Below are 27,313 nucleotides of genomic sequence, written 5' to 3' on the forward strand. Positions count from 1 at the left end.
GGCATTATAATAAACTCCAAAATATTTAACAAAGCCCACGAGACCCCATGTGCTTCTTTCTGGATCTACTTCCCTGGTCTCATTGCATAAATTCCTCCACATCACTTTCTCTGCTCAGCCTCATTGGATTGCATTCTGTTTTTTGAGTGTTCCATATTTTTGCCTGTGTCAGAAGATTTGCATGTGCAGTTTCTTTGTTTGGGAATTCTTCATCTCTCAGCAGAGTTTTCTGTCCTAGCTCAACCTTTTAAACTCTTACCTTATGATAATTCATCTTTCAAGTCTCAGTGAAACTTGCCAGAAGGCATTGTTTGTTCCTGTCCTGGCTGTGGGCTCCCCACTTTTACATGCTTGTGTGGTAAATGATTCACCTTCATTTAATATTGTGGGTATATGCCTAGCACTTAGGTGAGTCTTAGTACATTTCTTTAATTCTAAGAAAAACACTTCTTTTACATTTAAGATACATGGAATTAGACTACTATTTACAACTGGTGTGCACCTGTATAGAGGGAGTTGGTTTAATGATCGTGGTGGCTATTATTTTCCTAAAATGCGATGATCAAATAGTCCTGTCTTATATTTTGAGAGATTTTAGAATTAAAAGAAAAACCTGCAGTGATATTTTGCAAATAGCACTAAGCAGTCTTCATATATCTTATGAGCTTGTTATCAGCACTATAGACAGTCAGTAAATGAAGAAACTGTAGCCAGGGTGGATGGTGCTGAATACATAATTCGGTGGGAGAATGAACGAATAAATCCATCAAGTCCTTTATGCGACTGAACCACCCCTCTGTGACTATTAGCTTGTGCTTGCATATGCCACATAATTCTTGTCGCAGTGCCTTTTACCTCCTCAAATGTCAGTGTCCCTGGTCTTGATGGGGTTTTTATTTGCTAATCTGACCCTCTCATGCTTAGCTCTTAGAAGCCTTCTTTCAAGTCGGCCTGTGGAAGCCTTCTGCTGCCCTCTGCTGGCAGCAAATAATGGTTGGGATCAGTTCAGATTCCAGGACTATCTCAGGACAATTGGGGAAAAAACAAAACAAAGCAAGAAGATACCACCCAACCAGTCACAGCACTGAAAATACTGTGTCTGATCAGGAAAGAAAGAACTGTATGTGTCATGTGATTTATTAATTCTATGTTGCTTCTCTTTCTTTGAACAAATACATTTGTACCCTGCACCGACTTAGAGTACAATTAGCGTATACAAGAAAGAAGAAGTGGACGCCATTTAAAGAGTGGAGAGTGAACAGCCTGTCTTTCACTTTTGCCTGTGCTGTCTCTGTGAAATAAAGCTTCGGAACAACGTACTAAAAGTAAAGGAACATTTTACTCTAAGTTTCAATCTGTATCACAATCTTTTGTTCTAATATACTCTGTCAGAAATTACACATAATTCAGTAAATCTGCTTGATGGAGCGATAAGTAAATATAGCCGGTGTTTCCATGAGATGGTGGGGTTCCTGTTCTGCTGACTGAACGAGTCCTGTTTTGCCGCCTATATGTTCTGCATTGCCAACCACATCGACAATGTCCCTGAAATATGCCCTGTAATCTACAATGGTCATTCTGTCCCCAAGCTAACGTGAAAAATAATACGTTGATTATGCTGGTCATAGTTTCACTCTTCTGCCACTCTTCTTTCCATATACAATATTGGGTGGTGGCACACAATTGTTTTCTAATTCTTTTCGATTTGCCTAGATTTTCTAAATTTTCTGTAGCAGAGTCTTACATTTGTGGTCAGAAGAAAATATAAATTCCATAACAAACATGTTTATTCTAAAAATAAACACAATTAATTAATTGAAACCCATGTGAAGCTGGAAAGGTGGACACCTGCTCTGCCAGGTATGTCCTCACTATGACACCAATGAAAGCCTCAGTTTTTTTTTCCAGTTTTTAAATAGGGATGATTTAGTATTCCTAACCTTATGAGAATGATGGGAGGCCATGTCTATCTTCCTTATGTTTGTAAAATTTAGCTCCAAAGTTGCATATAGATAAATGTCCGCTTTTTGATTAATAGTTCTAGGAATTATGAAAAATGCATAGGGTTGTATAATTACCACCAGAATAAAGATACAGAGCAGTTTCATTGCCCTCTGGAATTTTTTATTATTATCCCTTTATAGTCGTCTCCTGAACCCAGCCTTACCTCTGGCAACAATCGATCTGTTTTTGTCCCATGTAGCTGCCCCTTTTCCAGAATGCCATATGAATAAAATTACAAAGTATGAATCTAGCATTTTTTTATTTAGAATGATGCATCGGAAGTTTATACATGTAGTTGTATACATCAATCTTCACCTTCTTTTTATTATCAAGCAGCATTTCAGTGTACAAATGTACCATACGTTGTATAGCCATTCACAAGCTTGTTTTCAGTTGTTGATGATTATGAGCAACCTTGCTGTAAATAACTATTGCAGGCTTTGTGTGAACATAAGTTTCTATTTCCTTTCTCTAAATACCTAGGAGTAGGATGAGTTGTTCATGTAAATGCACTTTTAAGTCTATAATTAATTGTGAAAGCCTTTATCAAAGTGTATAGTAGCATTTTGTGTTTTCATAAGAAATATGAGTTTTGATTGCTCCGTATCCTTGTCAGTACTTATTATCATCACACATAAAAATACATTGTTCCTGCTGGGCGCGGTGGCTCACACCTGTAATCCCAGCACTTTGAGAGGCCAAGGCAGGTGGATCACCTGAGGTCAGGAGTTAGAGGCCAGCCTGGCCAACATGGTGAAACCCATTTCTACTAAAAATACAAAAATTAGTCAGGCATGATGGTGCATGCCTGTAATCCCAGCTACTTGGGGGCTGAGGGAGGAGAATCACTTGAACTTGGGAAGTGGAGACTGCAGTGACCTGAGATCGTATCACTGCACTCCAGCCTGGGTGGGAGAGTGAGACATCAGACATCATCTCAAAAGCAAAAACAACAACATATACATTGTTCTGGCCATTCTAATAGGTGTATAGTGACATCACATTACAGTTTTGATTACTATTTTCCTAGTTACCAATGATGATACAATTTTCATGTGCTTATTTGCCATCTTTATATTTTCTTAGGTATAGTGGCTATTTAAATTTTTGGTCCAATATTTATGAATTGTTTGTTTTCTAATTTCTGGGTTTTGAATTTTTTATATATTTGGATACACATACTTGTTTTTTGTACTCTTAGAGTTGTTTTTGCATAGCAAAAGTTTTTGATAATCATAGAAGTCCATTTAATAATGTGGTCTTTGGGATTGTGCTTTGGGTATCTTATCTAAGATAACTTTGCTAAAAAAACTCAAGAGTTTTTACCAATTTTTCTTCTAGAAGTTTTACACTTTTACATTCTACATGTTGCTTCATAATGCATTTCTTTTTTCATTTTTAATTTTTTTGTGGGTACATAGTAGGTATATATATATTTATGGAGTATATGAGATGCTTTGATACAGTCATGCAACCTGAAATGAACACATCATGGAGAACTGGGTACCCGTCCCCTCAAACATTTATCCTTTGAGTTACAAACAATCCAGTTACATTCTTTATGTTATTTTAAAATGTTATTTAAGATGTTAGGGTGATGCAATAGTAATGGTGGTTTTTGCCGTTACTTTCAACAGCAAAAGCACAATTACTTTAGCACCAACATAATATCATTGGCTATAGTGACCCTGTTGTGCTATGAAATAGTAGATTTTATTTATTCTTCCTATATTTTGTACCTATTAACCATCCCTACCTCCCCCACCCCAGATCCCCACTACCCTTCCTAGCCTCTGGTAACCATCCTCCTACTCTCTATGCCCATTATTTCAATTGTGTTGATTTTTGGACCCCACAAATAAGTGAGAACATGCAGTGTTTGTCTTTCTGTGCGTGGCTTATTTCACTTAGCATAATGATGTCCAATTCCATCCATGTTGCTGCAGATAACTGGATTTCATTCTTTTTTATGGCTGAATAGTACAAAATTGTGTATATGTACCACATTTAATTGATCTATTCATCTGTCGATGGACACTTGGATTGCTTCCAAATCTTAGCTATTGTGAGCAGTGGTGCAACAAACACTATGCCTTCGATATACTGATTTTCTTTCTTTTGGGGATATGCCCAGAAGTGGGATGGCTGGATCGTATGCTAGCTCAGTTTCTAGTTTTTTGAAGAAGCTCCAAACTGTTCTCCATAGTGACTGTACTAATCAACATGCCCACCAAGAGTGTACAAGTGTTCCCTTTTCTCCATATTCTCACCAGCATTTTTTATTGTCTGTTTTTTGGATATAAGCCATTTTAACTGGTGTGAGATAACATCTCATTATAGCTTTGATTTGCATTTATCTGATGATGGTGATACATTTTCAAGTAATTATCATATAAATTGTGAAGTATACATCAACATTCATATTTTTGATACTTGTACCTACCAACATCACAGTCCATTTTTGAATGCAGTGGTCTATTCATTGAATTTTCTTTTCATATTTGTCAAAAATTAACTGATCATCTTTGTTTGGATCTATTTCCGGGCTCTCTATTCTGTCATATTTACCTGTGACTTGATAATTGTAGCATTATTGTAGGTTTTCAAATCAGAGAATGTGAGTCCAAAAAATATGCCCTTCCTTTATTCTGAGGATTATATTCCCTTTGCCTTTCCATATAAATTTTAGAAACAGCTTATCAATATCTGCAAAATATCCTACTGAGATTTGATTATGGTTGTGTATACAATTGTGCATAGACCATATAGACAATAGTGTGCTGCCTGTATCTCTTGTTATTTTGTTTAATTGATAGCTCTAGAACTTGCGAGATGCGTAACTAGTCTTTACAATTCAAATTGAAGTTAGTATGCTCTGCTCTTTGTGCCACCCTGTGCACATGCTGTTTAGGGGTTAGTATTGGATTTGGACAATGGCTATCAGGGATCAGCATTGTTTTTGGGTAAAGGACTATATAATATCTTAGGTTTTGTGAATCACATGTGGTCTGTGTTGCATATTAATTGTCTGTTTGCAAACTTGCTGGATTGCTTGCTTTACAGCCTTTTAAAAAATGTAGAAAACATTATTAGCTTATGAGCTGTACAAGTCTGTCCATGCGCTGGATAATTCTGTGGGATGTCATATTTTAAACACGGTTCATAGAATACTTAGTTCTCAAGCTTTGCAATGCTTCTTTGAGGCTCTTGTGTGAATGACAAGTTCAAGAGTAAGTCTGAGATTCTTATGGGTTCACACACAAAATTGCAGGATCAAAGGATCAAGTTTTCCTCTCACCAGTTTTTCCTTGACAACCTCCAGAAGCCAAGGGCCATTTGTTTTGATTTTTTTAGTTCAAAACAAAGATTTCTCTGAGTCTTAATTCCCTTAAGTCCACTTCTTTGCAAATTTCCAGAGGAATGTAGTTTTACTCTGAGCAAAGTAGCAAGAGAAAAGAGGGAGAAAAATAGCAGGACTCTTCCCACACGTTTTGAACAATATAGACACCTCTACCTGGTCCTTCTGGCCAGAGATGCAGTTGTTCTGTATCAGGTGTTAGCTGTCTGCAGCAAGACTTTAGCAGTGCAGTTTAATAAATGATGCTGTCCTTGGAGTAGGACAGGGAGAAAAAAAATTTTACCCTAAACTCTCCAGCTTACTGTTTAAATTGCAGTTTTTGTTGTGCACATATACTTCAAAGTTCCTTCAGTTTAGCCATACTTAGGAGATACACGATGGGAAAAAATGGGAAATTCACCAGCATGCAGGTCTTTCTTCAGTTTTCACTTTTTGTCCCAGTCTGCTTGCTATTATTAGCATTCCAGAATCCAGTTTTTTGTTGCAAAGAGTAGGACTAATAGGCTGGAGTGAGCTTGCTCCGTCTTTACTGACAATAAAACTCTCTGTATACATTTTTGAGATCTTTTTTTAGATGTTTCATATGTGTGATTTGTATGCTTACATTTCGAAGATTCTTTCATTTTGAAATATGAAGACTGACATGAGATAACTGAATTGACTAAATATCTTGAGAACCATGTATTTTATCAGGAGATATATATATATATATGACTCACAACTCCAACATGGACTTAATATGAAGCTTTTTATTAAAAAGTTAACTTTATAAAAAATATATATAGACAAAAGAAAATTGCCAAAAGTTCTGGCATTATTTGGAGCCATAAATCATAACTGTGAGGAAATGGAAGATAATTTAAAACTGAATTTTGTCACATATACCAGTAAAAAATGATCCTCAGATCATATGCATTTAACAAACACACACATCCTTCCCCATTTGATTCCACAGAACACAACAAAACTGGAAGTCGATCACGAAAAACGATGACACCCAAAAATATGGTATTGTAGTTTCAATAGTTTTTGCATTGTCACCCTTTCTAAGGAATGGGAACATGGCACACACATTCATCAATAGAAGAAATTTTTTCTGGTATCAAACTGAATGGAGCATGAATAAATATAACTGTCAGATATCAGGAAGGCTATGGAATGTTAACTCATAAAACTGTCAACATGAGCAACACTTTATGAAAACATATATCTCAACATTTTACAGCACACTATTTCTACAATATTTAACAGACAACAGAGGATTTCTACAATCTTTGTGGTTGACATTTTAAAATGTTTGTTTATAGAATCACAGATTTAAATGTTTCTTCATTACATGTAATTGGATAATCACATGGTTCGTTAATACAGACAAGGAGGAACAGTTCAACAGTCAACGTGAATATTAAGATATACACAAAGATACAAGGCCTTGGAACACGTAAAGGAAAGTGGGCACTCACGCTGCATATGAAATGACAATTTAATTACACAAGGAAAAAAATACAGGTGCATTTATTTATGTAGTCACAAAAAAAAACTTTGGCCTATGGAATAAATAACGTGAAGAGAAATAGAAATTTAGACAGTGCCAGAATACCCTTCCTGAGAATTCACACACCTCTTGCAGTCTAAAAATGAGTTGCTTTTTGTAGAAAACTGATGTTTCACTCCATGTTTTGGAATACTCTTTGGTCACTAACACTTTGAAGTTATTATGTTCGTTTTATAATTAGAGAAAAAAAAATCTGGAATGAGAAGTGGGTACAATAAAATTCAAACTATGTAATTCTAATATGGGTCTTTAAATAACAATGAAACATGAACTTATTCTATTAAATTTCTCTGTAAAATAAAATTATCTTTCTTGGGGTAGACTATGAAAAACTGACAACATTCTTCAAATTACAAATGAAAGAAAGGAATTCATTTATTAACTAAATATTTATTGAGCTTGTATTATTGCGTCTAGTAAGAAGTCAGTCATTGTTGTCTTAAAATGGTTTGTTGCCTTTATGAAAATATAAATATGCAATAATTCCTTAATGGCCAGACTAATTGTCTATGTTATAAAGTGAGATTCCATAGAAAACAGACCTAATGCACTTAAGCGTGTATCTCTGCATGAAGTGATTGGAAGGAACCAGAATGTTGTTGTCATTTGCCTTTGGCAAGGTATTATGAATAAGAAATGAGCACAGGTAGGAGCTGATTGGGTTTTAAACAATAATCAAATGGAATACATAGAAACTTCAATGTTCAAAGGCATGGTAACTGAAAAGGATGAGTCCTGCTGGGCCCAATTACAAACACTGTCTAAAATGGTTTTGAGTAACAATACCCAGTGAATCAGACCATTCTCATGCTGCTAATAAAGACATACCTGAAACTGGGTAATTTATAAAGAAAAAGAGGTTGAATGGTCTCACAGTTGCACATGGCTAGGGAGGCCTCATAATCATGGCAGAAGGCAAAGGAGGAGCAAAGGCACATCTTACATGGCAGCAGGCAATAGAATGTGTGCAAAGGAACTGCTCTTTAGAAAACCATCAGATCTCATGAGACTTATTCACTATCAAAAGAACACCATGGGAAAGACCCATCCCCATGATTCAATCACCTCCCACCAGGTTCCTCCCACGACACATGGAAATTATGGGAGCTACAATTCAAGATGAGATTTGGGTGGGGACACAGCCAAACCATAGCAACCAATAAAACATTTCAGTTGAAGAAAGTGTTTCAACTATAGGACAAAGTGAGATGAGTCTCAAAGTTGCTGTGGTTATTTGTAAAAAAGAAAGATAAGTAGATGATAGTGATTTGGTGAATAGGAAAAAAGTCTGGAGATAGAAAGAGGCTGATGGAATTGTATGGAAACAGACCCTAGAAGCTCACAGACACTTTTAGGCAATTATATTTACCAAAGAATCGTAAAACTAGGACTAAAATAACCTTAGGCAATTCAAGCAGGAAAACAACACTTGGGCCTACACTTGCATGTAGAAAAAACAGGCTGAAAAACTGTAGATCTGTAGAAAAATCGTAGCACACCAAAGAAGGGCTGTTACCAAACATTCACTTTACATTTAGCCAGGGTGGATAATGGATGTAAAATGACTTCCAGGGAACAAAATAAGGGTCTGATGAAGAACTTCTCCACTTAAAGAAAGGAACCTTACCAAGGGGGTCAACTCTTTTTTAAGGGGAGTTTTAATTGCAAAAATCCTGGCCCCATTCCATATTTTATAAGATTTGTGTGTGAGGGTTTTTGTCTTTTTGTTTCACAGTTTCATCAGATTTTAGGGAAATAAAGAGCTTGCTTGAAGAACTTCAAGTCCAGATATACTGAGGAATTCTGTCTCATTTGTTTAACTCTTCTGTTCAAACTGGACCAGTCATTCTCTCAAAGTACTCATGACAACAAGTGGTACACATGTTGTTAAAAAAAAAAAAAAAAAGAGGGACTTTGCAAGGATTGCCATCAACTTAGGTAACCTGATGATTTAATATTCTTGGTTGACTTTGGGAGTCATGTTCCAAAGACAACAGAACCTCTGTTGGTCTGGGTTTCTGAGTAAACAAGTGAAGCAGATGCATCTTGAGTATCGTGTCCATAACCATCTGGGTTTCAGGTACCATTAAACTGAGCCATAGTGATTTGAAGGATAGAGCAATGAAAATAACCATAACTCATAAACATGCTTCTGCATTTTGTATACTCCTATTTGTTTTGTTTTGGTTTTTTTTTTTTTTTTTTTTTTTTTTTTTTTTTTTGAGACGGAGTCTCGCTTTGTCGTCGCCCAGGCTGGAGTGCAGTGGCGCAATCTCGGCTCACTGCAAGCTCCGCCTCCCGGGTTCACGCCATTCTCCTGCCTCAGCCTCTCCGAGTAGCTGGGACTACAGGCGCCCGCCACCACGCCCGGCTAATTTTTTTTTGTATTTTTAGTAGAGACGGGGTTTCACCGTGGTCTCGATCTCCTGACCTCGTGATCCGCCCGCCTCGGCCTCCCAAAGTGCTGGGATTACAAGCGTGAGCCACCGCGCCCGGCCTGTTTTGTTTTGTTTTTTACAATCAATTAATTTTTTTAAATGAGGCAAAGCATTTGTCTGAGGAAAACCTCAGGAGTATTTAAACTATGTTGCTATCTGGAATAACTAAAGAGTGACTTTGAAGACTTGGCATTACAAGGCTAGAAGAAAAAAATATATGTAACTAATTTCTATTTTCCTTTAAATAAACAATGTCTAAATATTATATCTTGATATCTTGAACTCTAATCTACTATGATTTCTTTTTCTTTTTTTTTTTAGACAGAGTCTCACTCTGTCGCCCAGGCTGGAGTGCAGTGGCATGGATCTTGGCTCACTGCAACTTCTGTCTCCTGGGTTCAAGAAGTTCTCCTGCCTCAGCCTCCCAGGTAGCTGGGACTACAGGCACCCGCCACCATGCCCGGCTAATTTTTGTATTTTTAGTAGAGATGGAGTTTCACCATGTTGGCCAGGATGGTCTTGATCTCTTGGCTTCGCGATCTGCCCGTCTCGGCCTCCCAAGATTTCTTTTATAAAAAAGAAAGTCTAACATAAAAATAAAACTCAATTATGTTTTTATTGCACTCAGAGTGTTGTGCAATAGTAATATATATATATATTTAAATCAACTGAAAATCAGGACGTTTTCTACACTAGTGGAATAATATTTCAGATAAATTAGTTTCTTCATTAATTGCAATGTCATCAGTAACAAAATTATTGTCTTAGAAAATTACTTTATTTTTCCAATTTTTAATGAATAATGAATTTGATGTATACAAATTTTAAACACTTGTGTATTAGTTTCCCAGAGCTGTTATTACAAAGCTATACATTATATACCAGATACCTCAACCGCCTTCTCCTCGGTCACCTACATTAGCCGAGACATGAACTACGGCTGAACTATCCACTATCTCCATGCTAATGGGGCTTCAATATTAGAGGACCACAAACTAGAAGGCATAAAATGACAGAAATTTGTATTCTCACAATTCCGAAGGCTGTAAGCCCAATGTCAAAGTGTTGACAAGGCCAACCTGTAAGGGACACTCATTTCTAGCTGTCTAGCTTCTGGTGGTTGCTGGCAAATGGTTGGCATTTTTTGCCTAGCAGCTGCAGCACCTCAGTCACCACTGCTGTCATCGCACGTATTCTCTTCTTGCCTGTCACTCTGTCCTTATAAAAGGAAGCCAGTCACATTGGGTTCGTGGCCTACCCTACTCCTGTATGGCCTCATCTCACCTTAACTGATTACGTCTTCAATGGCACTATTTCCAAATAAGCTCATATTCTAAAATACTGGGAATTAGGACTTCAATATACCTTTTGGAGGCAAAATTTAACCCATAAAAACTTGCTATGTTTTAAAATTAATGGCTATACACAAGAAAAAGCATAATGACTTGGTCTGGGTTATGTTAGCTTACAATGTTATTTCTCCATTCGTTTTGCTAATGACCAGAAACCAAGCTGGCAACTCCATTGTATGAGTTTAGAATACAAGTCTCGGAAAGTAGTGTTTTATATCTCAACTGAACAGTTCTTTCCCTGTTACGTCACTCCACCAAAATTCAATATGAACCATAGTACTGGAAAGTCTAAAACTTATAATTAAAAGAGACAAAATTCACATTTTAAGCAATATCACATTGTCACCACCGAAACTATAAGCAGATAAGTAGGACTGATAGGAGGACAGATTTAATAATTAGCATATTTAAACCCATACACTCACATGACTTTAAACTGTTAATAAGTAAACAGGGAGTGAGACCTCTACTACAACATGCCAATTCTTTTATGTTCTGTTTATATGAATCTATTACACATCATAAATATATTATAACTTATAGCTCTGTTTTTTTTTATGAGTAAATGCAGTTAAACAATGGGCCAGTTCTATCAAACAGTACGTGGCTCAATAGCATAATAGTAATAATATGGTGATATAATAATATAATATTAAGTTACCATTAAATTATTATATTAATGACATAATGGTAATTATAGTTGTTTGCATGCACAGATATAAATATATGTACTAATTTTATTTTCTATTCTCTATTACTTGTTTTACTAGAAAACATTTTTTCTGAGAAAAAAGCAATGAATTATCTATCTACCCATCCAGTATCTATTTATTTTGCAAAGAAAGGAATAAATGCCTTAGGGTAATTGTGGATGGAAATTCTTAAGGTAGCTTGCTACACGGAATGGCATAGTTTTTAATTTTGATTTTTTAAAAATTTCAGTTCAGTGTAGATATAATATTTAGCTCTGGTCTTAAAATAACTCAAGCCCACTATTTTTATTCCAGTATGTGTCCACTATATTATAAATGAAGAAGAGCTCATCTGTCCTTTCAGATAGTACCTCAGAAACCATAAAAACCGCCTGTTTATATCACCTTGTCTTTCCTTCCTCTTCATAAACCTTTCCAACAGTGAAGGTACATTTTAGTTTTATTAGGCCGTAAAACTTGGTGCAATACATTTCATCCTTTTACGAATTGTCTTGAGAACATTTTAATTGTGTTTCATTGTGCCTTGGTGTCAGATATGTTCTTTTATGACCTACTCTTCAAACCTCACTCATTACTCTTCTCAGTTTCTCTGCTAATGAGCAACACTGTATTTCATAAGATCTTTTGTCAGTTCTTAAGCTGTAAACTTCTCTGTGCGAGTATTTGTGCTTATGTGTCTTTGTGTTTTAACTGCATATTTTCAATATTGCTCTTCTAATTTTCCTCACTCAGTTACAAACATCCATAAAATACCTTCTCATATTTTACTCTGACACATTTTTCTTGTTTATTTTCCCATGACTAAAAAACTACTGTACGGCCATTTTGAAAAAGTTATTTTCCATGAAAATAATCAACATTAATTTACACAAATTAAAGAAAATGTTATAATTATTTGATGGTTAACATCATAGAATTTTTGTTATTCCTGATAGAAAGCGAATCCAAATACAGTGGCATGCAGTCCACCGGTAGCTGGATATAACGTGGAAGTAGTGTTATTAGGAAAGAGGGTGCAGTTTAATGGTGCTTGGGAAAGAAACTGAGGACAGATTATAGCTAAAGCTCTGAAAGGCAACACTTCTATAGAAAAGAGTCTTTTCTATAGGGTTGCTATATGATTCTTTGGTAAATATAATTGCCTTAAAGTGTCAGTGAACTTCTAGGGTCTGCTCCGTATAATTCCATCTGCCTGTTTCTATTCCATCTGTCAGTTTGCTGAGTATAATGGCTTCCAGCTTCATCCGTGTCCCTGCAAAATGCATAAGCTCATTCCTTTTTATGACTGCATAGTATTCCATGGTGTATATGTACCATATTTCATTTATCCAGTCTATAATTGGTGAGCATGTGGGTTAATTCCATGTCTTTGCTATTGTGAATAGAGCTGCAATTAACATATGTGTGCATGTATCTATATAAGAGAATGATTTCTATTTCTTTGGATATATACCCAGTAATGGGATTGCTGGGTCAAATGGTGTTTCTGGTTCTAGATCTTAGAGGAATCATCACACTGTGTTCCAATGTTTGAACTAATTTACATTCCAATAGCGTAAAAGTGTTTCTATTTCTCCACAGCCTCGCTAGCATCTGTTGTTTCTTGACTTTTTAATAATCACCACTCTGACTGACATGAGATGGTATCTCGTTGTGGTTTTGATTTGCATTTCTCGATGATCAGTGATGTTGAGCTTTTTTTCATATGTTTGTTGGCTGCATAAACATCTTCTTTTGAGAAGTGTCTGTTCCTGTCCTTTGCCCACTTTTTGATGGGTTTTTTTTTTTTTTCTTGTAAATTTGTTTAAGTTCCTTGTAGATTCTGAACATTAGACCTTTGTATATGTCTTTATATTTGAAGAGAATTTCTTGCAGAAAATGTAGCATCTTCTTTTTGAGCTGCTCTTATAACCTCTTTTAATTGGTGCCATTAATTTTTGGAATTTTTCAGACATTATTGCTCCAAATATTTCTGCTTTGCTTTTCTCTATTCCCATTTTATATATATGTTACATTTTTCATAGTCATCCCACAATTCTTGAATATTCCATTCTGATTTTTCCTTCTCTATTTTGGAGGTTTCCATTGACACATGCTCAAGTTTATATTTTTACTCTCGGCAGTGTCTAGTCTACTCATGAACCCATCAAAGGCATTCTTCATTTGTTACATTCTTTTTAATTCTTCTTACTTTTCTTTAATTCTTCCTTAGAATTTCCATCTCTCTTATTGCACTACCCCTATGTTTTGCATGCTGTCTACTTTTTCTGTAGAGCCTTTGGCACATTAATACTAGTTATTTAAATTCTCAGTCTGATAATTCCAACATTCCTGTCATATCTGTGTCTGGTTCTAATGTTTGCTCTTTCTCTTCATACTGTGTGTGTGTGTGTGTATGTGCGTGCACGTGCGCACACACGTGTGTGTATGTTTACCTTTTATTACGCCTTGTAATTTTTGGTTGCAGATTGAAAATGATATACCACGTAAAAGAAACTCTGCTGGATAGGCCTTTAGTCATGTAGTGGTAAGGTGTGAGGGCAGGGGAAGCATTCTATAGTCCTATGATTGGGACTCAGGCTTTTAATCAGCCTGTGTCCCTGAGCTGTTACCTTTACAATCAGCACTCAATCCTCCACCCAGCCCAACCCTAGTCTTAGGCGAAAAAGGATGTCTAGTAGGGATGGGAGCCAGGTATTTCCCGTCTCCCACATGACAAGCTAGAGCAGGCTAGCACAGAGTATTTCACTTCTGCTAAGTTGGTCAAGTTCTGATAAAACCTCAGTAGCTTGGGATTTGGTAAAACAGTTTCTTTTGAGGGTAGACTGTGTTAAGAATAGGACACTTTGGGCATATTTTGAAATGTCTGCTTTTCCTCTCCCTCCACAGGAAGTATGAGGAGATTTTTCTCTGATCTTCACTGTGAGAACACAGTAGGGCTCCTGGAGGTAAAGCTTACAAAAGTGTCCTCCTCCATGAATGGATCCCCCTGGAGATTTTGACTCTCAGACTTATCCACAGTGAACTTCTAGAAATTTATCAATTACAGTTTAGGTTTTCCTACTCCAATATTGGTTCCTATGAAGGTTTCTACTTATAGGATTTGCTCCAGTAAATTGCTATTGCCTTTGCCTGCTTGTCTGTCTTTCCAGTATTTGTGGCAGCAGTTTGCCCTATGACTTCAGTTCACTGATAGGTTTTTAAAAAGTTGTTGATTTTTTATTTGTTTAGCCTTTCCCTATTTAGGACGCAGTAATGAATGCCAAGCTTTTTACATGCTGAACTAAAAACTGGAAGCCTAATTTTCCTTAATGAATCTCGAATGTGTATGTATTTCTTGAAGGAATTTACCATATAGAAGTCTTTGAACGTATCTTTAAAATATGTTTTCTATCACACATTCTTAGAAAATACATGTTGTCATAGTCCATTTTGTTCTGCGATAACAAAATACTTCAGACTGGGTAATTCATAAATAAGAAAAGCTTATTTCTTACAGCTATGGAGACTGGAAAGTTCAAGATCAAGGTCCTGTTACACTGTTTTTTTATGAACAGTCTCTGCTTCTCAGATGCTGCAATGAATACTGCATCCTTCAGAAGAGAGGAACACTGTTCTCACAAGACAGAGGAGTGGGAGATGAAGAGAGGGTTCAACTGGCCCTTTTATGAGGGCACAAATCCCACCCAGGAGAGTAGAGCCCGTATGGCTTAATCACTTCTTTAAGGATCCCACCTGTCGATACTGTCACAATGGCAATACACTTCAACATGACTTTTAAAGGAGACAGTCAAACCATAGCACACACACAAAATAATTCTCAGTAAGGCACAGCAAAAAATACACCAATATTCTTAAAATTATTGCAGCATCTTTGAAAGCTATCACCTTACTCTGTTACAAGTATAACCAGAAGAAAATATTTTAAAAATATGAAACTTGAGATTTAAAACTATCAATGTTTCAAAATTTTGATTCCAGTATTCCCAACTCCCATGTACCCAACCTGAATATAATTGTTCTGATTTTTTTTCTTTTTTTTTTTTTTTTTTTTTTTGAGATGGAGTCTCATTCCATCACCCAGGCTGGAGTGCAATGGCACGATCTCGGCTCACTGCAGCCTCCACCTCCCGGGTTCAAGCAATTCTCCTGTCTCAGCCTCCCGAGTAGCTGGGACTACAGGCGCGTGCCACCACCCCCGGCTAATTTTTTGTATTTTTAGTAGAGATAGGGTTTCACCGTGTTAGCCAGATGGTCTCGATCTCCTCGCCTCGTGATCCTCCTGCCTTGGCCTCCCAAAGTGCTGGGATTACAGGCCTGAGCCACTGTGCCCGGCCAATTGTTCTGATTTTAATGCATATGAGTTTGCACATCAGCACATAGACACACAAACACACACACACAAAGAGATTTTCAATATTTGTTGAGTTTTAAACATGGATTATTTTAATGAAAGTTTGATGTTAGTTTAAAGATACTAAGCAATTTTAAAATGATAAAACTAGTTTACATGTCTATTACTTAATTTTAAATGCAGCTATATATTTATATGCTATTAATTTGAAATATCCAGCAAATTAATGCCACCTTCAATGTATCTAATTAAATGATTAGGTAATAGCATATTCTAAGTGGTAATGTGGAAAGAGTATAGCAAATTGGATTAGCATTTGAGAAGAGAATGGTAACAATTATTGATCTGTTCAGCATACTACTTCAACAATGTAACCAGAGTTACACTGAAAAATCACGTTAGGCAATAATTACTATCTTTAGCCTGTACGCAAACAATTTAAGTCATCAAATCCCTGCTTTTAAAAAGGGTGATTTACTGAAGCTATATTAGATGAAGCATCCTCTCTTCCTGTCTCTTATAAACAATGTTGCTTTTTCATAGGTTTTTTTCTTCACTGACTTTTTTTATTCCTCTTCTACTTTTGATTAGATTGTCTTTTATTTTGTTATGTATACAGTCAGCCCTTCATATTCCTGGCTTCTCCATCTGAGAATCCAACCAAACATAATAAAAATATTAGAAAAAATAAAAATGAAAAAGAACAATACTGCAATAAAAATAATAAAAATAAAATCAATACCACATCACAACTATGTATATAGCATTTACATTGCGTTTGGTGTTATAAGTAATCCAGAGATTACTTAAAGTAAACGGGAAGATGATGCAGTTTATATGCAAATACTATAGCATTTTATAAAAAGGACTTGAGCATCTGTGGACTTTGGTATCCACAAGAGTTCTGGAACTAATCCCACATGGGTACTGAGGGATGGCTATATCTTTCTCACTACTTAGCATCTGTTTATTCATAACGTCTGTTTCCTTATAAATGTATATTACCTTGGTCCCTCATGGGATTAACTTTAGCATTTGTAGGTTTGGGGTGTTGTTTTTATTTTTTCCTATTCATTGTCTTCTGTTCAGCTCCTATTACAAAACATCATTTTATTCGTGTTTCCCACTTTACATTTATGAGCCCCAAAATTTAATTCTCCCAGCTGAAACTTTGCTTTCAGTTACACTATATTTATATTTTTAGTGTACAGTTTGTTCTTCAATTACAATTCAAGTTTGGTCTAAACAGCTTTATTCACAGTCATCATGGCATTGACTCCTCGTGTAAGAGATTATGTATGCATGATGGGTTTAGCTAAGGTTTTCACAGTGGAAATGGAGGAAAGTAGAGAGGACAACAGTAGCAATGTTGTATCACTGGCAAAGTTTGCTGTTGGACTGAAAATGGGGAATTTATATACAGGGTGTGACAAGGATAAGTCTCAGTTTTCCTTCTTTCAAATTACCCCATAGATAGAAATCTCATTTGCTGGAAACTCAGGCACGAGACCAGATTTGAAATGGGAGGTTGAAACAAAAGGTCATGTTATAATTATTAAGCATATGATTCTATTAAACATCCAAATTAACCTGCCAAGCAGACAGATATTCAAGTAAGAATTTCAGATATGTATTTGATGTCAAGCATATAAAATTATAATATACAATCATAGAAAGAAATACAAAAAGTACACTAGAATTTAAGAAGTGAAAAAGGAAGCCATAAGGGATGCCTAATTTCTATAAATGTTTACAAATTTTGAAACTTATACAAAATAAGCATACAGAACAAGAGATAAAGGCTAAATATTCATTGAATTCCTAAGAAAGCCAAGAATGCAAGTAAGTTTTCTGGGATTAAAACTTCTGGTCGGGCCTGGTGGCTCATGCCTGTAATCCCAGCATTTTGGGAGACTGAGACGGGTGGATCACCGGAGGTCAGGAGTTCAAGACCAGCCTGGCCAACATGATGAAACCCTATCTCTACAAAAAATACAAAATATTAGCCTGGTGTGGTGGCAGGTGCCTGTAATCCCAGCTACTCAGGAGGCTGAGGCAGGAGAATCACTTGAACCCAGGAGGTGGAGGTTGCAGTGAGCGGAGATCACACCATTGCACTCCAGAGCGAAACTACGTCTCAAAAAAAAAATACCTCTGAAATTTACAATGCAAATTGTTATACAATATTTTCCATTAGAATTGGTAACATGATGGTCATTGATGATCATTTACTAAGTAGATTTTTGGAATAGAAAGATGAAAATCAGATTATATCGTGTTAAAAAGTGAACTAAAAGTAAGAAATAAGTAAACTAAAAGTAGAGATAACACAGGAATGCAATATATCTAAATTTTTTTGCTGAAAAGGCGAGCAGAGATATAGGTTTATAAGTGTTATAATGCTTTGGGCTGCTATTAACAAAAAGACAAACTAAAAGAAACTTAAATATTAAGAAAACTTTAAAAAGCCTAAGTACTAAGATTAACATTACTATGAAAATGGTAATCTCAGGAGGAAAGTGTCTGTAAATTGATAAATCAGTGGCTCAACTATTAGAAATTAGTTATTACACTCTGTGCCCAGTTAATATCAGCATGTAAACTACTTTTTCTGTCTGCAGAAGGGATGTGGCAGCTTAAGAGTATATTGCAGCCTCATAGAACCAGGTGTCTCCTGATTCTCTTTCAGAGAAGGAGACAAATTTTTCCAGATCTCCTAGGGTAAACTTTCCCTTTTGTTCTATTGACTAGACCTGAATTATTTGTCAACTTCTAATCTGTCAAAAGAAAGAGAAGTGCTCTGATTGCCAGATTATTTATTATTAATTAATTAATTAATTATTTTTCTTTGTAGGGCTGCCTGTTAACTGATAGCACACTGATGCCAAAAAAAAATGCATACACTTGATTTTTCTATTAACTCACTCAAGGTTCTGGGGATATTTAAAGGGCAATTCCCTGCCATAATAGAGCATATTTTAAAAAGGTAACACAGGTAATATTTTTGAAAATAAAAATAATTTCAGTCTTTAAATTGCCATGGAGAAAAATGAAACGTTATTATGTGATAGACAGCTCCTAGAGAAGACAGAGTTTGCTTTAGTTGGAACTGTTTGAAAGGCCTCACTAATGAGGTTGTGGCTCCCCCGAGAATCCCAAGAATGAAAATCAAGGAAAATATTGAGTTCCTTCCAAAGAAATTCCAGGCACCTAACTAGTCTTGAGAAATAAATGATCAAATTGATTAGCAAGAAAGTAACAGTAGCTCAAAACAATGGCCAAGGACACAAAAGGACATTTTCTTGCATCCAGACCTACTTACTCACATTTATTGTTTCTTGAACAATAAATATATAATATTACAAGTAATGGTTATTGTCTTTTAATTACGGCGTTAGTCACTAGCCAAAGCATCTTGGAAGATAATGGAAGTGCTATAATTTTAAATAATTTAAAATAAAAAATATGTATATGGAGACTGGGGGATAATGTAAAGTAGAGTAGAAGAGAACAATAAACAGAAAAATTTCTTCATTTTTCAGTCTGGAAACAAACCATATATTACTTAAATTTAATGAGTTAGTAGAAACAATGTTACATATGATATTTAAGGTCATTGAGATTACTAATAAAACAGCTGAAAATAATAATGTCACTTATATTAGTCATTGGCAATGAAGCATTGTATGTTTCTGAGGAATTCTACTTTGAGGTAAATTTTGTGTCTTTCCCAACAGGGCATTAAGAGACATTGCTGGCTGGGTGCATTGGCTCTCACCTGTAATTGTAGCACTCAGGGAGGCCAAGGCAGGTGGATTGCTCGAGTCCAGGATTTTGAGACCGGCCTGGGCAAAACAGTGAAATCCCGTCTCCACTACAAAGAAAAAAAAAGTAGCCTGTCATGGTGGTGGGTGTCTGTAATCTGAGATACTCAGGAGGCTGAGGTGGGAGAATCACTTGAGCTCAGGGATTCGAGGCTGCAATGAGACAAGATCTCCCCACTGCACTGCAGCCTAGGTGACACGGCAAGACCCTGTCTCAAAAAAAATCAACAACAAAAAAAAAAAAAAAAAAAAAGGAAAGAAAGACAGTGCTTAAAGTTCATAATAAGAAAAAGAGGGCTGGGTGCGGTGGCTCACACCTGTAATTCCAACACTTTGGGAGGCCGAGGCGAGTGGATCACAAGGTTAGGATTTCGAGACCAGGCTGGCCAACATGGCGAAATCCTGTCTCTATTAAAAATATGAAAAATTAGACGGGTATGGTGGCACGCATCTGTAATCCCAGCTACTTGGGAGGCTGAGGCAAGATAATTGCTTGAACCTGGGAGATGGAGCTTGCAGTGAGCTGAGATTGCACTATTGCACTCCAGCCTGGGCAACAGGAGTGCAACTGTGTCTCAAAAAAAAGAAGAAAAAGAAAAAAAAGAAAAACAAGTGTTCATTTATTGAATCATGAGTGAGAAGGTGGGTTTAAGGTATTAGAGAAGGTGGACTTTGGTTTTCCATTTTTTGCACTCATGTTGTTTGAAATGGTTATGCAAAAACATACAAACAATGCATAGGCAAACACAGGCAGCAGTGAAGAGAAAGGAAGTATAATTTGTAGTAAATTAATTATAATTTAACTTACTACCTTTGAAGAGTTTAAGTTGTTCTTTACCCTGATGGAAATACTCTTTTTATTTCCCCAAGAGTTGTTTGCATGTCCTGTGTGTGTATCTTGTGGATACAACTCTCTCAAACATCATTAAACCTCTGGCTAGGCAAAGGTTGTCAGTTCATGGATTCAAACAGAGATGAGAACATTGAAATTATATCTTCTTTGCTGGCTTACGTAACACCATTGCCAGAAATACAATAAAGTATCAATTTAATAAAGTAACATTTATCATTTATACAAGAGAATAGAAGTTTCATATTTAAATCAGGCAAGGTGCTGCTGCTCCACACCTTCAGTGAAACTTAATTAACTCATAAATGTATGCTATATAATTTTTGCTGTAAGGACTTACACATTCTAACAAGTATTCTCTGTTAATAGGCTAAATATCCTAAGCTAAGAGTGAAATTATGTGAACCTGTATGTCTGATCATATGCATTATTTCCTCAGGTGCGCCAGAAAAGGATTTCCGACAGGTATATTTTAATCTTAATAGCTTTGTTTTTTGTCTTAGAATCTTTCTCCTTATCATTACAATATAAATTTTTTAAAATATATATGCACATTCCTTTGATCATTGTATTTTAATAGAAATGCTTAATAGCTTTTGAACTTAGCTCAGATTTTCTTTGTCAAATGCAAGTTTATAATATCTTCTAAAGAAACGTTTTTTAGTAGACAGGAAGCTCTTTTTTAAAAAGAAAGCATTAATAAATTTATTCATACTTTTCAAGAAGGTCTTTTAGCATGTCTAAACATTATGTTTTGTGTAGGAAAAGCACACTCCACATCAAATAAAGAATTATCAATTGTGTTTTCTGCACGTTCATGTTATAAGGATCAAAAACAGTACTCTAATTTTTGTCTCAAATGCAAGAAAATCTAGTTAAATTTATTTTATGAAAGTGCTATTCTGTTTGTAAAGATTACAAAACAAATCCCAATCCTGGGATAAGGGAATCAGACACTTTAAACCAGAGCACTCTCAGTTATAACATTAGTGACAATCACACTTCATTTTGCAATAAAATATTCTGCAATGCCTAATAAACTATGCAAACTTGATTCAGATGAAACAGTTGTATTTCATTATTAAGATTTTTCAGGATGGCTTCAGATAAATAGGCCTATGCAAGAACACTTGCAGCATATTTTTTATAAATATCCTTAGCAGTTGTAACTTGGAGTAGCTGAATATCAGTGGCCTCTTGAGTTACATTTTACAGTGCAAAGATAGCTAAAATTTTCAAATGAGAACTTAGTAATTATATTGTGTATCAAAGCCATACTTTCAAAATTGACCAAACTGACTCAGGAAATAGTCAATTTTGTATTGGTATAACAGAATACCACAAACTAGGTAATTTACAAAGAAAAGATATTTATTTCTCATAGTTCTGCAGGCTGGGAAGTTCAAAATCAAGGTGCTGGCATCTGGTAAGGGCCTTCTTGTTGAATCATCCCGTAGTGGAAGATGTAAGAAAAAGACAGCATGAGAGAGTGAGAAGAAGGGATCAGAATTCATTCTTTTATGATAAACCAACTTCTGCAAAAACAGCATTAGTTCTTTCATGAGGGCAGAGCTTTCATGATCTATCACCTCTTAAAGGTGTCACCTCTCAACACTTTCCTCGGAAATTAAGTTTCCAACACACGAACTTTGGAGGATACATTCAAACCATAGCATAGGTCAAAGGAGAAAAAAAAATGTAAGAGCAACCCTTCCATCCGTGAGATACACACACACACACACACACACAGAGAGAGAGAGAGAGAGAGAGAGAGAATGACAATTTAGGAAGCAGTAGACAGGGAAGCAGTAGAGAGGGATACTTAGTAGCTTCAAAATTATTTGACTCTTGGAAACATTTGTTCTCTGGCTGTATGCCTTCTAGTCAATGCCAAAGTACTTTGTCAAGTGTGTATTATTACTTTCTACATTTTGGGTTTGTTTCTTCTTCCAATTAAATAGATTTTATTAAATTTTGGCCTTTTCTATAGAGGTCTCATGTTGCTTTCATTCTCATTCTGGCTTTGTTTGTATAGAGATTGTTTTTCTTTTATTAATTTCAGCTATTTCCTAAAAAACACCCTGAGAAATAGGCTAGGAGTATACATTACAGCAAATGGTACATTGAACTTTGTTGTCTTCCTAAGAATGCTCTTACTAACATTGTCAGCTCCCTTTCCCGTTAGGAAACTTCACTTGCCTCTGACTGAAAAGACCATAAAATCACGGCATGGTGGATCATACCTGTAATCTCAGCTACTCTGGATGTTGAAGCAGGAGAATCACTTGAACCCAGGAGTTTGAGGCTGCAGTGAGCTATGATAATGCCACTGCAGTCCAGCCTGAGTGACAGGGCTAGATCTCATTCCCCACAAAAAAATAGAAAAGGAAAGAGGAAAAACTCTCACCTCTCAACACTATTTCATTGGAAATTAAGTTTCCAACACAAGAACTTTGCAGAATACAAGCCATGCTCTATGAAATGTAGCTTCCAAATACAGAAACATGCATGGCACCAAATTGAAGAAGGATGCTGAGAGCTAGGTCACACTTCTACAGATCTCAGCTAATATACAGAAACCCCTAATTCTTTTTTTTTTTTTTTTTTTTGAGATGGAGTCTCGCTCTGTCGCCCAGGCTGGAGTGCAGTGGCGCAATCTCGGCTCTGCAAGCTCCGCCTCCCGGGTTCACGCCATTCTCCTGCCTCAGCCTCCCACGTAACTGGGACTACAGGCGCCTGCCACCACGCCCGGCTAATTTTTTCTATTTTTAGTAGAGACGGGGTTTCACTGTGGTCTCGATCTCCTGACCTCGTGATCCGCCCGCCTCGGCCTCCCAAAGTGCTGGGATTCAAGCGTGAGCCACCGCGCCCGGCCCTAATTCTTTAATTATCAACAGGATTAGGGCTGGGCGTTGTGGCTGACACCTGTAATCCAAGCACTTTGGAAGGGCAAGGTGGGAGGATCACTTGAGCTCAGGAGCTCAAGACTAGCCAGAGCAACATAATGAAACCTCATCTGTACTAAAACAGAATTTTTTTTTTTTTTTTTAATTAGACAAGAGTGGTGGCACATGCCTGTAGTCCCAGCTACTCAGGAAGCTGAGGAAAGAGGATGCTTGAGCCTGGGAGATCAAGGCTGCAGTGAATCGTGATCACATCACTGCTCTCCAGCCTAAGTGATAGAGCAAGATCCTATAACCACACACACACAAAAAAATCAGCAGGATTTTACAGAAAAAGAATATCTTCCCTTTCAATTTCAAAATGTAGTCTTCTTTCAGTATCTATGGAGGCTTGGTACCAGGACCCCCCATGGATACTAAAATCCGTGTATACTCAAGTCTGTAATATAAAATGGCATCATATTTGCCTACACTATGCATATCACATCCTTCTGTACGCTTTAAGTAATCTCTAGATTACTTATAATTCTTAATATAATGCCTACACATCATTTCATTCATGTAAATTCAATGTAGTACTCCACATGCAGCAAATTCAAATTTTGCTTTTTGGAATTTTGTGGATATTTTTCTGAGTATATTTGACCCATGGTTGAATCCATGGATACAGAACCCATGGGTAAGTAAGGTCCACTGTACTGGTATACATGGAGGAAATATTATTTCCAGAGAGTCAATCAGCTCTCTGTCAGCTACAAAAAAATTTAAAAAGTGATAGTAATAAACAATATTTGGTATACAGAGATTCAGTAGCAGGCCAGCAGACTGCTGGTATGGTGAAGTTTCTAAAGTTGTGTTGCAAAGTGGTAGCTTATTTGATCACCATTATTAAGAATTTGTTTTGTTGTCCCCATTTTTTTTAATTTGGTGGAAATTCTAAGTTAAATAAAGATGAAGAAGAAATTTAGAGGAAGAAATGACTCTAGCTCATCACTACCAACAACAGAAAAGCAAAGAAATTCTTCGCAAGTATTTTTTAGCTCTTTTTGATAGAAATAATTTTAAGCAGAGGCATTATTATCATTGTCTATTTTTGATTTTTGTTTGTTTGTTTGCTTGACAAAGTTTCGCTTTTGTGGCCCCAGGTTGGAGTGCAATGCTGCAATCTTGGCTCACAGCAGCCTCCACCTCCCGGATTCAAGCAATTCTCCTGCTTCAGCCTCCTGAGTAGCTGGGATTACAGGTGCCCACTACCACGTCTGGCTAATTTTTTGTGTTTTTTTTTTTTCAGTAGAGACGGGGTTTTGCCATGTTGGCCAAGCTGGTCTCGAACTCCTGGCTCAGGTGATCCATCTGCTCGGCCTTCCAAAATGTTGGGATTACAGTTGTTAGCCACCGCTCCTGGCCCATTGTCTATTTTTGATGTCCTTCTTTCCTGTATTTATTGAAATTAAATTTATTTTTCAAAAAGCCCATGGTTTTCTGAATTTTTGAGGCATAGAAATGGAAATGCTGAAACTTTCCTCTGGTGTTTAAAGACATATGTGTTGCTCTATGGAGCAGCAAGCAGGAACTACTCACACTCAAGTTAAAAAGTGATGTGCAGAAATGAAACATCCTCTGTTTTACTTTTCAGAACATTTGGCATGCTATATCACTCAACCGAGAATTCTTTCATGATATTCTCCATATTCTGTGAAGTAAAATTAAAAAAAAATTTAAATATTCTTGTATTCACCTAAATTCAATTCAAATGCAATCTGTGTCATATATTAGATTCAATAATCTCTCCAACAGTATTCTCACCCTCTCTCTTACTGCTATTGTTTGAATATTTTACCCTTCAAACCTCATGGTAAAACTTGATCCCCAGCATTGGAGGTGGGGCCTAATGGGAGGTGTTTGGGTTGGAGGGCTGATCTTTCATGAATGGTTTTGTATGTCATCCTAATAATGAGTTCTTTGCTCTATTAGTTCCCGCAATGGTTCCCCAGAGAGCTGGTGGCTAAAAAGAGCATGGCACCTCCCTCCCTCTCTCTTTTGCATTCTCTCTCCGTGTGATCTCAGCTGACATTGGCTCTCCTTCTCTTTCTTCCACGAGTGGAAGCAGCCTGAGGCCCTTGGCAACATGCTTCTCGTATAGCCTGCAGAACCATAGGTCAATAAACATCTTTTTAAAATAGATTTCCCAGTCTCAGGTATACCCTTATAGCAACACAAACAAAAACATTGGCTATATTAAAATCATATTTTGTATCAAAGTCATTGCTATTATATTCATAGTTGCTGAGCATTTCATTGTTGTGAAATTCCTGTCTCAATTATAAAACTAGTCACAGTATTTCCTTTATGCATCCAGGACCACTGTTTCCCTCAGAGAATTCAATGGGTCACGTTAATTATAGTTTGTAAGTTGAAACATTGCCACAATTAACCTACAGCATTTGTAAAACATTGTCATCTAATAAAGAACAATTGAAGCAGTGAGTACAAATGCACTATTAAGTTTCATAAAGGTTTCATAGCAATAACACGTAGGTGAAGTACAAAGACCTACTAACAAAGGAATTTTTCTGTCTCTAAGATTAGTAGCATCGATTTTCTCTGCTTATGGAAATAAATCCACATATGCAAATTATCCAAAAATATAATTCCCGTCTCCCTAAACTAGTATCCTATTGTCTCTTAACATTTTAAATAATGTTGGGAAAAATTAGTATCATGTCAATAGAGAAATAATTACATAAAAATCTTCCTTCCTTGTGCTATTTCAAAACTCATTGCAGTCTAGTAGGAATTGTTAGTGAGTGTCTTAGTCTGAGCTCTTGTAACAAAATGCTATAGACTGGGTGATATGGTTTGACTGTGTCCCCACCCACAATTTCATCTTGAATTTTAATCCGAATTGTAATCCACACATTCTGACGGCAGGACCTCATGGGAGGTGATTAGATCATGGGGGTAGTTTTTCCATACGGTTCTCATGATAGTGAGTGAATTCTCACAAGATCTGGTGGTTTTATAAGGGGCTTTTTCCCACTTCGCTAGGCACTTCTCCTTCCTGCCACCATGTGAAGAATGAATTGATTGCTTCCCCTTCTGCCATGATTGTAAGTTTCCTGAGGCCTCCCCAGCCCTGCAGAACTGTGAGTCAATTAAACTTCTTTCCTTTATAAGTTACCCAGTCTCAGGTATTTCTTCACAGCAGCATGAGGACAGACTAATACACTGGGTTACATAAACAATAGAAATGTATTTTTCACAGTTTTGGAGGCTGGGAAGTGAGGGAAGATAAGGTTTCTGGTGAGGGTATGTTTCTTGGTTCATAGTTGGTGGTCTTCTCAATGTGTCCTCACATGGTGGAAGGAGCAAGGGAGTGCTCTCCTATTTCTTATTATAAAATCACTAATCTCACTCACGAGGTTACATCCACCCTTATGATCTCATCACCTCCTGAAGGCTTCAACTCCAAATCACATAGAATTAAGTTTCCAGGTATAAATTGGTGGATGGGGATAGGCACAAACATTCAGACTATGAGAGTGTATTTGATGCACTTTATGCTCTCATCTGCAAACATAAATAAATACATGAACAAATAAATAAATAAATAAATAAATAAATAGTGATTATAACCAAGTAGGCAAAACACATTGCACATTTGGATGCATTCCTTGAGTATTATAAAACACAGTTTGTTGATGTATTTAAGTCTTATTGAATGTTTTCCTATGAGTGTACATTTATTACCATTATGATAAGCCATGGCTAAATATAATGTCTGGCCAATTCTATGGTCTAGTACAATTTTTGTTTTTGTTTTGTTCATCTTTAAGCACAGCCTGTTTTTATTATTATTATTATTATTATTATGGTAAAAACGCAGCATGAGACATATCCCTTTCACAATTTTAACTGCACAATACAGTATTGTTAACTATGAGAACAACGCTGTACAGCAG

General features: G+C 36.4%; 2 long non-coding RNA genes across 2 annotated transcripts in view; one reads left to right on the forward strand and one right to left on the reverse strand.

Annotated features, from left to right (window-relative positions):
• Positions 1 to 27,313, forward strand: part of LOC134732764 (uncharacterized) — a 173,350-nt gene that overhangs the window by 144,349 nt on the left and 1,688 nt on the right. The gene's annotated exons all lie outside the window — the stretch shown is intronic.
• LOC134732765 (uncharacterized) lies at positions 21,802 to 25,048 on the reverse strand. Its single transcript, XR_010116249.1, has 2 exons — positions 24,933 to 25,048; positions 21,802 to 21,882 (listed from the first exon to the last, which is right to left on the reverse strand). It is a non-coding gene; the product is annotated as an uncharacterized lncRNA (long non-coding RNA).

Source organism: Symphalangus syndactylus, chromosome 16 (genome assembly GCF_028878055.3).
Source record: "Symphalangus syndactylus isolate Jambi chromosome 16, NHGRI_mSymSyn1-v2.1_pri, whole genome shotgun sequence".
In the NCBI taxonomy this organism is placed as follows: Eukaryota; Metazoa; Chordata; class Mammalia; order Primates; family Hylobatidae; genus Symphalangus; species Symphalangus syndactylus.